The sequence below is a fragment of the Neofelis nebulosa genome, chromosome 1, assembly GCF_028018385.1.
Source record: "Neofelis nebulosa isolate mNeoNeb1 chromosome 1, mNeoNeb1.pri, whole genome shotgun sequence".
NCBI lineage: Eukaryota > Metazoa > Chordata > Mammalia > Carnivora > Felidae > Neofelis > Neofelis nebulosa.
The window spans coordinates 189,408,074-189,422,168 of record NC_080782.1 but is presented as its reverse complement, the minus strand read 5'-3'; positions in this window follow the sequence as shown (position 1 = coordinate 189,422,168).

Below are 14,095 nucleotides of genomic sequence, written 5' to 3'. Positions count from 1 at the left end.
TTAAAAATAATATGAAATGTTTTATGTCATGAAAAAAATGTGTTTGGGATAACAAACACCTGTCAATACCCATTTGGAAAAGCATGATATCTTAGGAATTGTATAATTTTAATACTGTAACAAGACTACTATATCTATAGTGTCTGACATATAATAAGTATTCAATAAATATTCTGTCGCATATGTGATGCCCCTTCAATGCCATCCTAAAGCTCAGGATATCATGGCCCTATATGTTGCAAAGATTTCTATTCTTTTCCTTTTTCTTTACTAGTTAAACTTCCTATCTTCTATGAGAAGCAGGTTATTTGATGAGTATTGGTAAGAAGAAAATATACTAAAAAAAACACAATATTCTCTTTTTTGGTCCATCATGCAAGTTTCTACAAGGTGCATTTCCCTTTAGGATTATGATAATCCTTCTCTTTGGAATCGAAAGGATAGTTCAAGCTTGCATGTGCATTTTTCCATGTGCGTGTGAGTGTTGTAGGAAGCAAATTCAATAAGATTATGTAATTTGAAAGAAGAATAGATGCTTTGATTTTTTTTTTCTTTTCTAAGAACCAGGGTGTTGCCTTTTCTAATACTAGGTTGAGAAATCTTCCTGCAGCTGTATGGGATGTACATCATATAATCACAGAGCACATAATGACAATGTGAAAATGTGCTTCCAGCAAGAACATCAGAGATGGAGCACAAGACATGTTTAACAACAGGTAGAAATTGGCTCTTTGGGGGCATTTATTACACTGAAAGTGTCTAAAACACAATTTATTTGCTCTATCTCATACAGTAAGTATTCTTTTTTTTTTGAGTCTGTACTATCCTAAACTTTTTGAAAGCATCTATTTTAATGGTTCTTAATATATCTGATGCCTCCATATGCTTGAGGAATGAATATGTTTCAAAAAAGAATGCCATCTACAACAATAACTCTCAATATCATTGCATGTGTGAACTTAATGCACTTACTATGCAATGAAAAAAACTATTCCAGATGAATTTGATTCTTATTCCTAGGAAATTATGACTCCCTCTCACTCACCATTAAATTCACAACTGTTGCTTGTGGTGATATTGCTAGTTGTTCATTCAACATCTACCCACCTTCCCCTTTCCTCCATGTGAACCTCTGCTAAACTACTATATTTTCTAGTTTCTCTTATAAATACAGGTGGCCAAATCACATAGTTTTATTGATAACATTTATTGCAGTCTGGTGTATATCTCTGAAAAAAAATGGTCCTTTTTTTTTTTTAATTTGGCTCTAAACTTCTCTTGACTGGAATTCAACATTAGTTTGGAATGGAAGTGAATGTTTAATAACTGCGAGGGCAATGTTACATGATAAGGATAACTTTTTGTGAGTCAATAAGTAGTCTGAGTCATTGAGATTTTCACAAGCAGCCAAATCTGTGTTGGCATGCCTTAACTGATACTTCCTATTATTTTAAGTAAATAAATTGGTTTCTGACTTCAGCAGAAGGTTTTCTACATCATGCCCATGAAAACATTTCTGGTACATAATTAACTATTGTGTGTTTATAGATGTGGAGACTGAGTTCCAAAGTATTTCGTCACTTGTATCAAATGGTGTATATACTGTATATACTAATAACTCTTATATTTATAGCTCCATCTTGAAGCTTTTCATTGAATTCCCAGCTCTCATATCCAACTGCCTACTTGCCATGGTAATGTGATTGTCTAGGAGCATTACAAAATTAACAAGCCCAACATGAAACCTCATAGTTCTACTTATGCACTAGCAGAAGCTGTTCATCCACTACAGTTCCCTATTTCTAGTTACTGACTTGTGCTAGTTACTGATTTGGCCTCTTGTGCATGGCAAAAATGTTGAGATCACTCTTCTTACCTTTACTCAAAACTCACATGTATCAACTCACCTGTTCACCTTTCCTATAAAATATATTCTTATACTCTGATACAACCATTTTTCATGACTTCCATTGCCATCACCATAATTCAACCCACTGTTACCTCTCTTATGAATTATTAAAAAGTCTCCTAAAGGGTATTCTTACTTCCAGCATATCCTTCCAATGTTTGAAACAAGAGGGATAGTACCATAGAGTAAATCAGTAATGTCATTTCTCTGCTCACAATCATATTATTCAGAGTAAAAATCAAATTATTTGCAATTACTCACAAAGCCTACAAGGTATTGTCCTCCTCTTATCTCTGCCACATCTTTCCCTAACATTCTTCACCTCTCTCACTCCATTCCTAGGCTGAAAATTTAACTAGGTACTATATAATATATCAACTCATGTGATAATAACCAATTGGATTTCCTTTTGTTTTCATCAATCCCAGCTCTGTATCACAAAGCTTGAGACCTTTTCAGCATGTTCACAGAAATTACCTATTTGTCTTTGCCCTTAGCGACTTGTCTACATCTGTTTTAGGTTATTCACCACTGGATATGATCAGTAGCTACCTCATCTTGTGGCTCTCTGATCCCCAATATTCTTTATAACTTTCTATGGTGGAAGCAACCTGGGTCTCTAGTAAATAACAGAGTATTTATTTCATCATTGCACTTTATTCTGTCACTTTCCATTCTAGAAAATGAATAAAACATGTTCCTTTCATCCATTCTTGAAGAGATAATTCCAAATACTGTATATTCTCTGAGGATCTGTGGCTAATATTCCATTCTCTCACACTCATTTCTGATTCATTTAGGATTCTGTGGTTGCAAGTTTAAGCCAACGCTGACTAACTTCTTGGGAAAAAACAAAAACAAAAAAAAGAGATTACCAGAGGTCTAAAAACCTCAGTCAAAGACCTTAAGAGCAGGTTTGGAAATCAGAAAAAAAAAAAAAAAAAAAGGACTAAGTGAAGAGAATTATGGACTTTTCAGCATGGTTTCATAGTAAGAACAATCTTGTTGAGGCTCCATTATGAAAGAAAGAAAGAAAGAAAGAAAGAAAGAAAGAAAGAAAGAAAGAAAGAAAGAAAGAAAGAAAGGAAGAAAGAAAGAAAAAGAAAGAAAGAGGCAGGAGGGAGGAAGGAAGGAAAATCTTAACATTACTCGGGTCACTTGCTCAAAATTCAAAGATCCAAAAGAATGCATTTTGTTGGCTGACCCTAGCTATGGATCAACCTGTGGCTGTGTCCCTAGTGGAAGAAAGCATCTATCTGGCCCTGTGGCATTCATAATAGAGGGATTTACCATCCCACCCAAATGGAGGAGACAATTACCAAAGGAAATATGCCTGCTATTTTAGAGGGGATCAAATGAAATATGGGTGATCTACTATTAAACTTATTATTTTAATCTTGTTAGTTGAGAGTCTCCTCATCAATTTTGTATCTACTTCTTTTTTTAAAATTATTTATTTTGAGAGAGAGAAAAAGAGCATGAGTCAGAGAGGGGAAGAGAGAGAGGGAGAGAGAGAGAGAAATCCAAAGCAGGCTCCACACTGACAGCAGTGAGCCTGACGTGGGGCTCGAACCCACGAACTTTGAGATAATGACCTGAGCTGATGTCGGTCGCTCAACTGAGAGCCACCCAGGAGCCCCAATGTTATATTTACTTCTTAATACTTGAAATTTTACCTATGGGAGAATAAACAGATATAAATTTTTTATGGAGACCAAAAGAAGACATGATAAAAACAAAATGTGGTTTAAAAGACCTGCAAGAATTTAAGAAAATCTTTTTTCATAGCAAAGCATACAATGTGAGTAAAATGCCATCTTGAGATGTGTCAGTATATTATGGTCTGTTATGATTTCCAAGTAGGAAAAGTACTAATGTAAAACAAGTAGCTGATAAAACTGTTCCATATATTAATTAATAGAACTATTACTATATATTTTTAGATTTATAGATTTCATTCTGTCATAATTACTTTCACCTTTTCCTTTTTTTTCTTAATCCGTGTAATCTACTTAATCCACATACATTTAAAATAAATAAATGAACTTGCTTACTCTTTAAGCTTTGAAAAGCCAATTAAAACAACTCATAGCAAATTTTTAATATTAATTTTGAAGTAAGGATTGAGGGGAGCCTGGTTGGCTCAGTCGGTTGAGCCTCAGACTTCAGCTCAGGTCATGATCTCACAGTTTGTGAGTTTGAGCCCTGCGTCAGGCGCGGTGCTAACAGCTCAGAGCCAGGACCCTGTTTCCAATCCTGTGTCTCCCTCTCTCTCTCCCATCTCCCACTCGTGCTCTGTCTCTCTTCTCTCAAAAATAAACGTTAATTTTTTTTAAAAAGATACATAAAAAATAAATAAAGGATTGGACTAACCTAGATAAAAGTATCAAACTAGTAAAAAGAGAAGAAGAGGCATTAAGAGGTTTAAATACTAACAGCACTCATAATCATATTTAATTTTGGATGTCGTTACTCTTCAGAAATCTGGGGAGAGATTTCGAAGGACAGTCAAGGTTATGATACCTACAGCCAGACCTGTTGAACTTTTCCTTAAAGAACACTCCCACATTAGTAAAGACAAATATCAGGAGTAAAGAATGATGTTATACAAGGAAGCAAAATATTTCTTCTGTTGTCAAGTTTTACCTAGAGGAATAAGTACAAAACATTATCTTTTCCAGAAAATATTTGCTAAAATTATAATATTTTAAACTACCATATTGTTCCTTCTTGTTCTCTTATGTATTTTTCGCCTTTTCAGACTCACAGATCTTCTCTTAATTTTTCTATAAAAATGTTGTTTATTTTTTATCCTAATTCTATAAGGAAGCATAGGATTCCAAAATGAAGCAAAACCAATGATTCTTCATTGTTTCATAAATATAATCATAGAAAACTTATCTACCTTTACAATATAAAGAACCGACACAAGTTTTTTCACTAACCTAACGTATTTTAATAAATATACTCTTTTTTTTTTAAAGAGGCTAAATGGCTAAAAATACTTGAAAACATGGGAAATTTGATTCTGATCAGTATATTCTATTTAGTAAGTTCAGATAGGGAAGAACCTCAGTTGATAGGTGTATAGTCCATCAAAGTTATCTGTTTAAGATTAACAAAGGAAAAATAACAGTCTATTAAAAAAAGGCAAAATCAGGGGGCACCTGGGTGGCTCAGTTGGTTAAGTCTCTGACTCTTGGTTTTGGCTCAAGTCATGATCTCACGGTTTGTGGAATTGAGCCCCATGTAAGGCTCTGCACTGAGAGCACAGAGGAGCCTGCTTGGGATTCTCTTCCTCCTTCTTTATCTGTCCCTGCCGTGCTAGCATGCTGTCTTGTGCGCTCTCTCTCTCTGTCTCTTTCTCTCAAAATAAATAAATAGGGGCGCCTGGGTGGCGCAGTCGGTTAAGCGTCCGACTTCAGCCAGGTCACGATCTCGCGGTCCGTGAGTTCGAGCCCCGCGTCAGGCTCTGGGCTGATGGCTCGGAGCCTGGAGCCTGTTTCCGATTCTGTGTCTCCCTCTCTCTCTGCCCCTCCCCCGTTCATGCTCTGTCTCTCTCTGTCCCAAAAATAAATAAATAAAAAAAAAATTAAAAAAAAAATAAATAAACTGTTAAAAAATAATAAAAAAAGGAAAGTCAGGTGGAGGTAAAATTAGACAGTGTCAGTGAAATTATAGAGGTTTGGCTGTATTCAAATTATTTAACCTCTTGAGTTTTATTTTCCTTATGGACAAAATGGAGTAATTTACGCATCATATGTTTATGTGGATGTAAGATAAATATATTTAAATATCTGTGATCAATAGAGGAGATGGGTTCCCTACTTCCTTCTAATGTATGTTGTTTTTCCAAAGCTGAAAAGCCAAAATTACATCGCACAGTCACCCCGGGAATTCTGGATATGATACATATTTGGCTAACTCATGCACCTGATCAATACTGATGGCAGTAAGGCAGAGGTTGCCTTTCTGCTGCTGGTGAAACATTGTCTATTCGCTACCTTGGATATACTTGAATTTTCTGTGGCATTATAAGCAGAAGTGCAACATAAAGTCACTGGCTTTCTGTATAAGCAGAAATAGAGCTGGAGCTGGTGACAAAGGTATTTAGAGGTGTGGCATGGTCTGGAGATGGGGACAATAGTTGATCATGGTGACTCTCAGCTTTGATGGGGTTCTTGTTTGCGGCAAGAACATTATAGCTGCAACAAAACACAGGTGTATGCAAAAGGTGCATTTAAAATTTTAAGTGCAACTAAAAGGTTAAATTCTTCAGGAAATTCTGAATGAACTCATCATGCTTAAAAATCTCCAACTATTCTGCTTCCTTTTATCAAATCAAACATTATATACTAAAATATAATTGAAGAGGGGATACAGTACAAATTAATTTTTCTCTGAATATAAAATTGGGCTCTAATCATTATACATTTATAATCTTTTTAGCAAATCCAGATAAAGAAGTTATCTATACACTACGTGTATAGGCTGTTGAAAGTTCTCTGAAGAATGGTTTTTGCATAGTTGATATAAATATTTAAGTAACATGCTCTGAAACATATATAGAGTGCCATAAATTGTATCAAATCCAAATGCAATGTGGAAATATAACCTTAATAAATTAAATCTGAGAAACTTCTACATTGAAACCAACTATATCCCTTTCCTCTAAAGAAGTTTATGTTAACTTATGGCTACATGTGTGTAGTCTACATTTGATTGCTCCCAAGTTATCTGAAAGTCACAAAACAACATTGAATGTGCTTAAAAACACATGTTGCTGCTAAAGTCCTTTGAGAAAACAACTATAGTAAGTCACCTTGTGGTCGTCAAGAACCAAGTCAGCTTAAACAGCAATAAGCAGCATATGTATAATAAAGACAGGAAAACTGAAGGTTTTTGGCTTCTGCCTCCAGCAAAGTAACAGGAAATGAATAGTTCAGGACATATGGGCAGACTAAATATTCCACTATAATCTTTGCCTAAATCAAGAATTATTGCACAGGATACACTTCATGCTGTTCATTTAAAACAGCTATAATCACCAATATTGCAATGTGTTGTTTCTGTAAGTGATGTTTTTGTATAAAGTTATTAAAGACAAATGGCTTCTATTGTTTTATATATTTTCAGACTGCTACTCAAGTTTTATACATCCTAAGATTATTTAAAATAAAGCAGACATACACTATTGGTTAAATTTATATGATGAAAATATAAATTAAAATCTTATAAATTCCCATTAAAGCCTGCATCCTGATCCACTGATGGAAAATTTTAAATTGAATAGAATCTCGCAGCTTATAATGCCCCTCCCCCTTCACCGAAAACCTCAACATTTTCAAAATAAGGAATGAGTTAAGAGATCTAAGTAAGGTCAAACTTACTGTGTGTTAATCAGCAATTTTCTTAAGTATGACATAATTATGGGTATTTATCTAGAAATACACACATTTTCTTTATTTCTGTCTCCTAGCTCCACCTAGTATCTTACATGTAAGTACTTAGGAGATACTTTTGCATAGCAAAACTCTGAGCAACAATGCATAGGCATTTTTGTTTTACTTTAACCTCTATAGTCATAACTTGTGAACTCAAAGCTAAGTAATGAGAGAGAAAATCTTACATTTGAAACCTGAATGGATTTCCTGTCTTATCCAAGGGCTAGTGCTGGTCTTCCCTTCATCCCCACTTGGACCAGCAGGGTGGACAAGAACTCTGTCTTGTTTTTGCATCTTCTGCCCTGAACCAGAGCAAGGATAATCAAGGGAAAGACATGAGTAGTCCATGTGAGGTATTTAGAAAGGGCTTGGGAGAATGCTGGAGAAAAGACAAGTTTTCTTCTTGCTGGACAATTTAGGTACAATATGGAAGGTTCTGAATGGACAAAAAGAAGGTAACTAACGGGCTTCTGAGTTCATCAACACTGGATGAGAAAAGATGGTCTACAGTCCATCTGTAGGGCAGAGAAGGTGCTCAGCATTTCTTAATTCCGACCCCTCTACTTTCTCCAGGACTCACTGGGGCCAGACATTTAATTTGATGACCTTTGGACACCTTTGAAAGGCAGAATTTCTCTTCTCCTCTGGGTGACTTTCACCTCTTCACCCCAAGGAGCAGATATAGATGATTTTGCTCTCCCAGTTCTCTTTTTAAGCTATTATAAAACTCTATTCCCAGCTTTCCTCCAGCATTTTCCTTTTGATTCTAAAACGCATAACTATGAAATATAAAGGCATTTGTTTATTTGTTTGTTTGTGGAACTTTTTTTTCATGCCTATGCTAATCTTACTGGTTTTTCTTCAGATAGTGTTGATGGGGCTGAATGACTATAAAAGCAAAAACAAGAAACAAAGCATAGTGATTAATATTTCAAAACACATTTCTCCGCCTGTATAAGTAGAAAGTTTCTTTTTGCCAGCCTAAAGCCACTGACGATTATAAAATTCCCACTTCAGCCACAGAAGGCATTAACTTTTATTTATAGACATTCTACAGCAGCGAATTTGGTGGAAGTCATCAACAGGATGTTCATCTTGAAGAAGATGGCATCTTCATGTTTTCACAGATTTATGAGTCAGCTCATAGAAATAGAAATAGCCTGAGGTCTTGGAATGCATTTTTAGGAAACGGTGACTCTAATCACTATGTTTACAGTGATTTCTGACAAAGAGATTAAAACTTTTTCATGACTGTTGCACCAATATAGACAGGAGCAGTGTTAAGCTTGACAAGGGTTGGCGTGAGTAATGGAAATAGAGCAGAAGACAATGCAGAAATAATTAGTCTCTGTGAAAGATGTAGATGAATATCAAAACCTGCACATAACCATTCCTCCCTGAACAATTCACCAATATCCTCGTGAGACAAATGTCAGGATCATGCTGCATCTGCCTACTTTCTTATCTTCCCACCTGTGAGTTGTTAGAGGCTCTCCCAAGCACTAATTCATCCAGTCCTTGTAACAGTATTCTGCATTATGTAAAATTTCCTAGATGTTTGAGATTCTGGTAACACAAGGATCTGTGCCACACGATGCCTGAACCTGGTGTGAGAGTCGCTTCCAACAATAATAGTAGACATATATCGACCACATACCACAAACTCTTACAAGCACTTTGCAGGCATTATTTTTATTTAATCCTTTGAGTAATCTAAAGAGACAGTCACTGCTATCTGCTGAAGGAAAGTGAAGCTAAGAATGGGTCAGTTATTTCCTAAAGTCACATACTCATGCCTAAGGTAGTGTAAGACAGAGGTAGTCTGCCTCCAGGACACTTACTGTTGAAAATTAAGTAATAAATCAAATGAGAATGTCAAAAATGCCCACTGTCTTCCTTTCTAGTCTTTCAGGAAGCATTTGTGTCAATATGTGCAAGGTAATATGTATTCTATCTACAAACTTTTTTTCCTTTACCAAACTCAAGAATGAAGTAATCATCAATTTCACTAGCACAAGATGAGAGTTAATTAATTTAAAAATATATGTATTAGATATTGCACTAAATTCAATTATAAGTTGAACTATAAGTCTGTAAGTGTCTGAACTCCAGAAGTGATTATACTAAATCCGGACAATGTATTTTAGATTTTGTAGCTTTGCTTGTATAGGTATTTATTCTTATTCCACTTTTATATTTCCTTAATACTGTGAGATATAATGATTATTTTTAAGCTTAGTAGTTTATTTTGAGAGCAAGAGGAAGCACAAGCAGGGGAGGGGCAGAGGAGAGGGAAAGAGAATCCCAAGCAGACTCCTTGCTGCACGGAGCCCAAGGTGGGGCTTGATTTCACTAACTGGGAGATGGTGACCTGAGCTGAAATCGAGAGTTGGATGCTTAACCGACTGAGCCACCCAGGCACCCCTAAGATATAGTGATTAATTATTGAAATGCAAGCATATTTTGTTGCAGATTGGAAAGCCTGGAAAGCATGTTCTGAGTCAGAGATTATCCTGCAGGAAGGAAGTTTATGAGGGAGTGCCTTTGGTATCAACACCTGTGGAGACAGTTGGTGAGGGAGAATTTGACTCTGATGCAGCCACAACAAAGATCTCAGTCTACCTCAAGAGGGTCACTGAAGCCATTTGGCTCTTCAGATGTGGCAGGGAAGGTGGACTTTTATACTATACCAAGCAGTCATTAGATACAGGCTGCCCCTAGAAAAAGGCATGGCTGTGGATGAGGCAGCAATCTGTAGGAGAGAAAAATTTCCAAGAGGACTGAGAATTGAGGGTCAGAGGCACTCACCAACCTGGAACAGTAAGGCTAGGTTTCTCATTATTTGAAGGTGAGAGCTACAAATAGGTAAAGGGTCAAATCTAGAACAAATTAATAAATGTGATGAGAAATGCCTTCCTAAAAGAAAAGAACAGAACAGAAAAGAAAAGAAAGGAGGGGAGAAAGAAATGCTTTCCTTAAAATAGAATGTCAACTAACAAATTTAGAAAGGATGATATTGGAAAATCAACATGTGGCAACCATCATATTAATAACTGATTCAAATAACAACCATCAAGGGACTCTAAAACTAGGGAATATGGTTTTCATAAGAACTGCATTATATACATAGCCTCAAATTAGATCTTCAAAAACACTTAAAAATTACAAAGATATAAAGAGTTAATTCCCATTGGAGAAGACTGGCACCATTATTCAAGTGATAAGAAATAAAATAACTTTGATGGGCAATTGATAGCATGTACTGCCTCACAGGAGTAAAAATATGGCATAACTTCTATAAAATTTCTACCAGAAAACGCATAAACTGAAATTATACTTGAGGAAACATCAGATTAATCCAAACTGAGAGAAATTCTACAAAGTAATAGGCCTATAATTTTCAAAGTTATTAAATTTATGAAGATCAAGGAAGGTCAGAACCATCCCAAATGAGGGATACTGAACAGAAATGACAGCTAAGTGCAATAATTGAGAATTGGATCCTTTTGCTATAAAATACATAATTGGAAAATTGGTAAAATTTCAGTGAGCCCTCCTGGTGAGGAATATATGAGAATTCTTTGTACTACTCTTGCACCTTGTCAGTAAGTTTGAAATATGTCAAAGAAAGCATAAAAATTTAAATAAAAGAAAAAAACAGATTTAGTGTTTTGAGTTCCTAGTATAAAATAAATGATAATTACAAAACAAACCAAAAATACTTTTGACTTGCAAAATTCTTTGAAAATTGTTGATTATTTGCAGTTTACCACATCAATGGAGTCCAGTCTCATTTATGCCTGATTCTAAAAGGAAATAATTTATAATTCATAAGAAGCAGATAAGCACTTTAGATTCCATTTTCAGATTCATTCTGTTCTCTTTCCCAATCCCATGGCGTCTTAAAATACAAAATGTATATGGAGAAAGGTTTTGTTGCTAACTTGTTCATAGAGCGTTATTTCCTTTGATATTTTATGACCTACTACATTGTTAATATAATCAGCACAGAGCCTTCAGTATTTGATGTTATTTAAAAATTTATATAAGTTGAAATAGCTTCCTATTAGAGTAATGCAGGAAATAGGAGGCATTATAAAGCAAATGGTTGAAGCACCAGAGAAATAAGGAATACAAAGCAAAACAAGAAAGCCACTATGTAAGTATATGAACATATTAAGTATATTCATAACCACTCAACCTATGGGGGGAAATATCATCTTTAACAGAAAGTGAGAGAAGTTAGAAAATAATGTTTTTTGCTAAGTATAATTTTATTAGTGTACTAACCTTCATATTGTTACTATGAGTCCTTCCTAGCACTAGGCTTTTGCAAAAACAAAAATATTCTTCAACTGTTAGTAAAATTGGGTAGAATCAAAACAATTTATTCATAACCTTCACTTTTATCGCCCTTTGATGAGATTCCTTACAAGGCTTTGATTGAGCATATTGCATGCATTATTATACTTAATTCTCAAACATTTTAGAGAGTATGTACCTTATTACCTCTATTTTATTGAGGATTAGAGATAATAGTAGTTCTGTAGTCTGATAAAGGCCACACAGTAGTAGAGTAAATAATTGCACATGGGCAGAATTATTCCTGAAGAGTTTTCTTAACTCCTCATGGGGAAATATATGTTTACGCTAATTTGAAATTTAAAAAAAATGATTTCACATTTTTCCTACTTTTGCATGAACTTTTGTGAGTTTTTGTTTTCATTATCTTAATATTCTATATTTTCTTGAACATTATAAATATGCATTATACTCCTAGTACAAATATTAATTTCAAGAAATAAAAGGTGATACAATTTGAATAAGATAGAAATTTATTGAGAGCATAGTAAATATGGCAATCTTACAAAGTTAGATATATAAATATTTTAATATATTATATATATACTGTTATATCATGTTATTTAAAATGTATAATATTTTATATATCATTATATATACACACTATGTGTTGCCTGATTTTATATAATATTTGTATATACTATACAGATAGGTAGATATTTTAATATATAGAACTAGGTATGTTCTGGTACACGTGCATGCTTTTTAAGATAACTATAACATCAACAGTTCTCCTACACAAATTTAGAGCGATGGAGTTATGGAGAGAATTAAAGTGCATAGAGAGAGCAGAAACTAGGTCATCACTTTGTAACTTATCAAGGTTTGGTGGTAGAATTTTGTTCTCTCTCTAATGAATAATATAATAAACATGTTTCTTGAGGGAATTTAACATTTAATGATGGGGAGTTTGTTCTTTTCCTAAGTAAATAGAGGACCTCTCAGCCCTCCTTCAGATTCATAACTACCATTCTATATGTGGTGTCCTACAATTCAATAGACATTTGCTAGAGAGAATGCAGTCACATACACTTTCCCACTTAGAGTCAATCTATTGAAATAAGGTAGAGGTATGAGGCAGGTAAATTCTAATCATAATTTCATAAGGCTTAAGTCTTATTTCAAGTTCAAAAAATACAAGGAACTATGCAAAAATCCGGTCATCCTCTTATAGTTAGGTCTGTTGATTCCTGAAAAACGATTGTGGCTAAGCTTCATAAAGTAAAGCGGACATTGAGCACTAGCAGAGAAAAAAAATTACTTTTTGCATGTATCATCTTCACTGAACTGAATTCTCATTTCTCCATATTGTCTACAAACAGTGTTCATTTAATGTTGGAATTTCCAAGATGAATTTACCAGACACTGTGGAATCCTACTGCTTAAACATCCACCTAAGCAGCTGACGTCACCTTTCGCGGTCTATGGAAGATGAACTGCATTTGTGAAAGAGCTGTTCTTCAGTACTGAAAAGAGACTGAGGAATCAATTGTGAATGGACTTGGGCAGCTTTGTTTGTTCAGTTTATAAACAGTTTGAAAGTTCTGAAACTTGCCCGGAACACTTTGGCTTAGAGACAGCTGTGTAAGATTCATAAAAACAAGCTTAGTTTTCACATTGTCCCTCACTATTTTATTGCACTATAACAAATATTTTCCGTTTGATAGTTAAAAATATTTGTTTGGCTGTGTCATACAGACATGTCACAAAATAACTCCATTTGACTTCAGTGATCAAAAAATCATTCATATGATATAAAATGTTTTCCTAATTAGTATAAAAATTATCAAAGAACAAAGCCATTTATGTTCATTTGTCAGTACCTTTTTATTTTATTTTATTTTATTTTATTTGTTTAGGATTTACTTTCTAGAACAGTTTTAGAGTTACAGAAAAATTGAGAAGATAGTATAGAGAATCCCCATGCAATCCCCTGTTGTTACAAGAAGACTCTTGCACAGTTTCCCGTATTATTAACATTACACATTAGTATGGTAAACTTGCCACAACTAATAAACCAATATTGATTCCTTACTACTAATTAAAGTCCACAGTTCTTCCAGTTTCCTTAGTTTTTGCCTCATGCCTCTTTATGTTCCAGGACCCTGTCCAAGATATATTACATTCAGTCTTCATGTGTTCTTAGGCTTCTTTTGGTTGTGTTGCTTTGTCAGACTTCCCTTGTTTCTGACAACTAGGAGAATCTTGAGGAGTACTGCTCTACTATTTTGTAAAACGTCCCTCAAATAGAATTGTCTGATATTTCTCTCATTATTAAACAGGATGTATGGATTTTAGGGATGAAAAAGCACTGAGGAATTACCATTTTCAACACATTATGCCAAGAAACATAGTACCACTACTTTATCAAATGTTAATA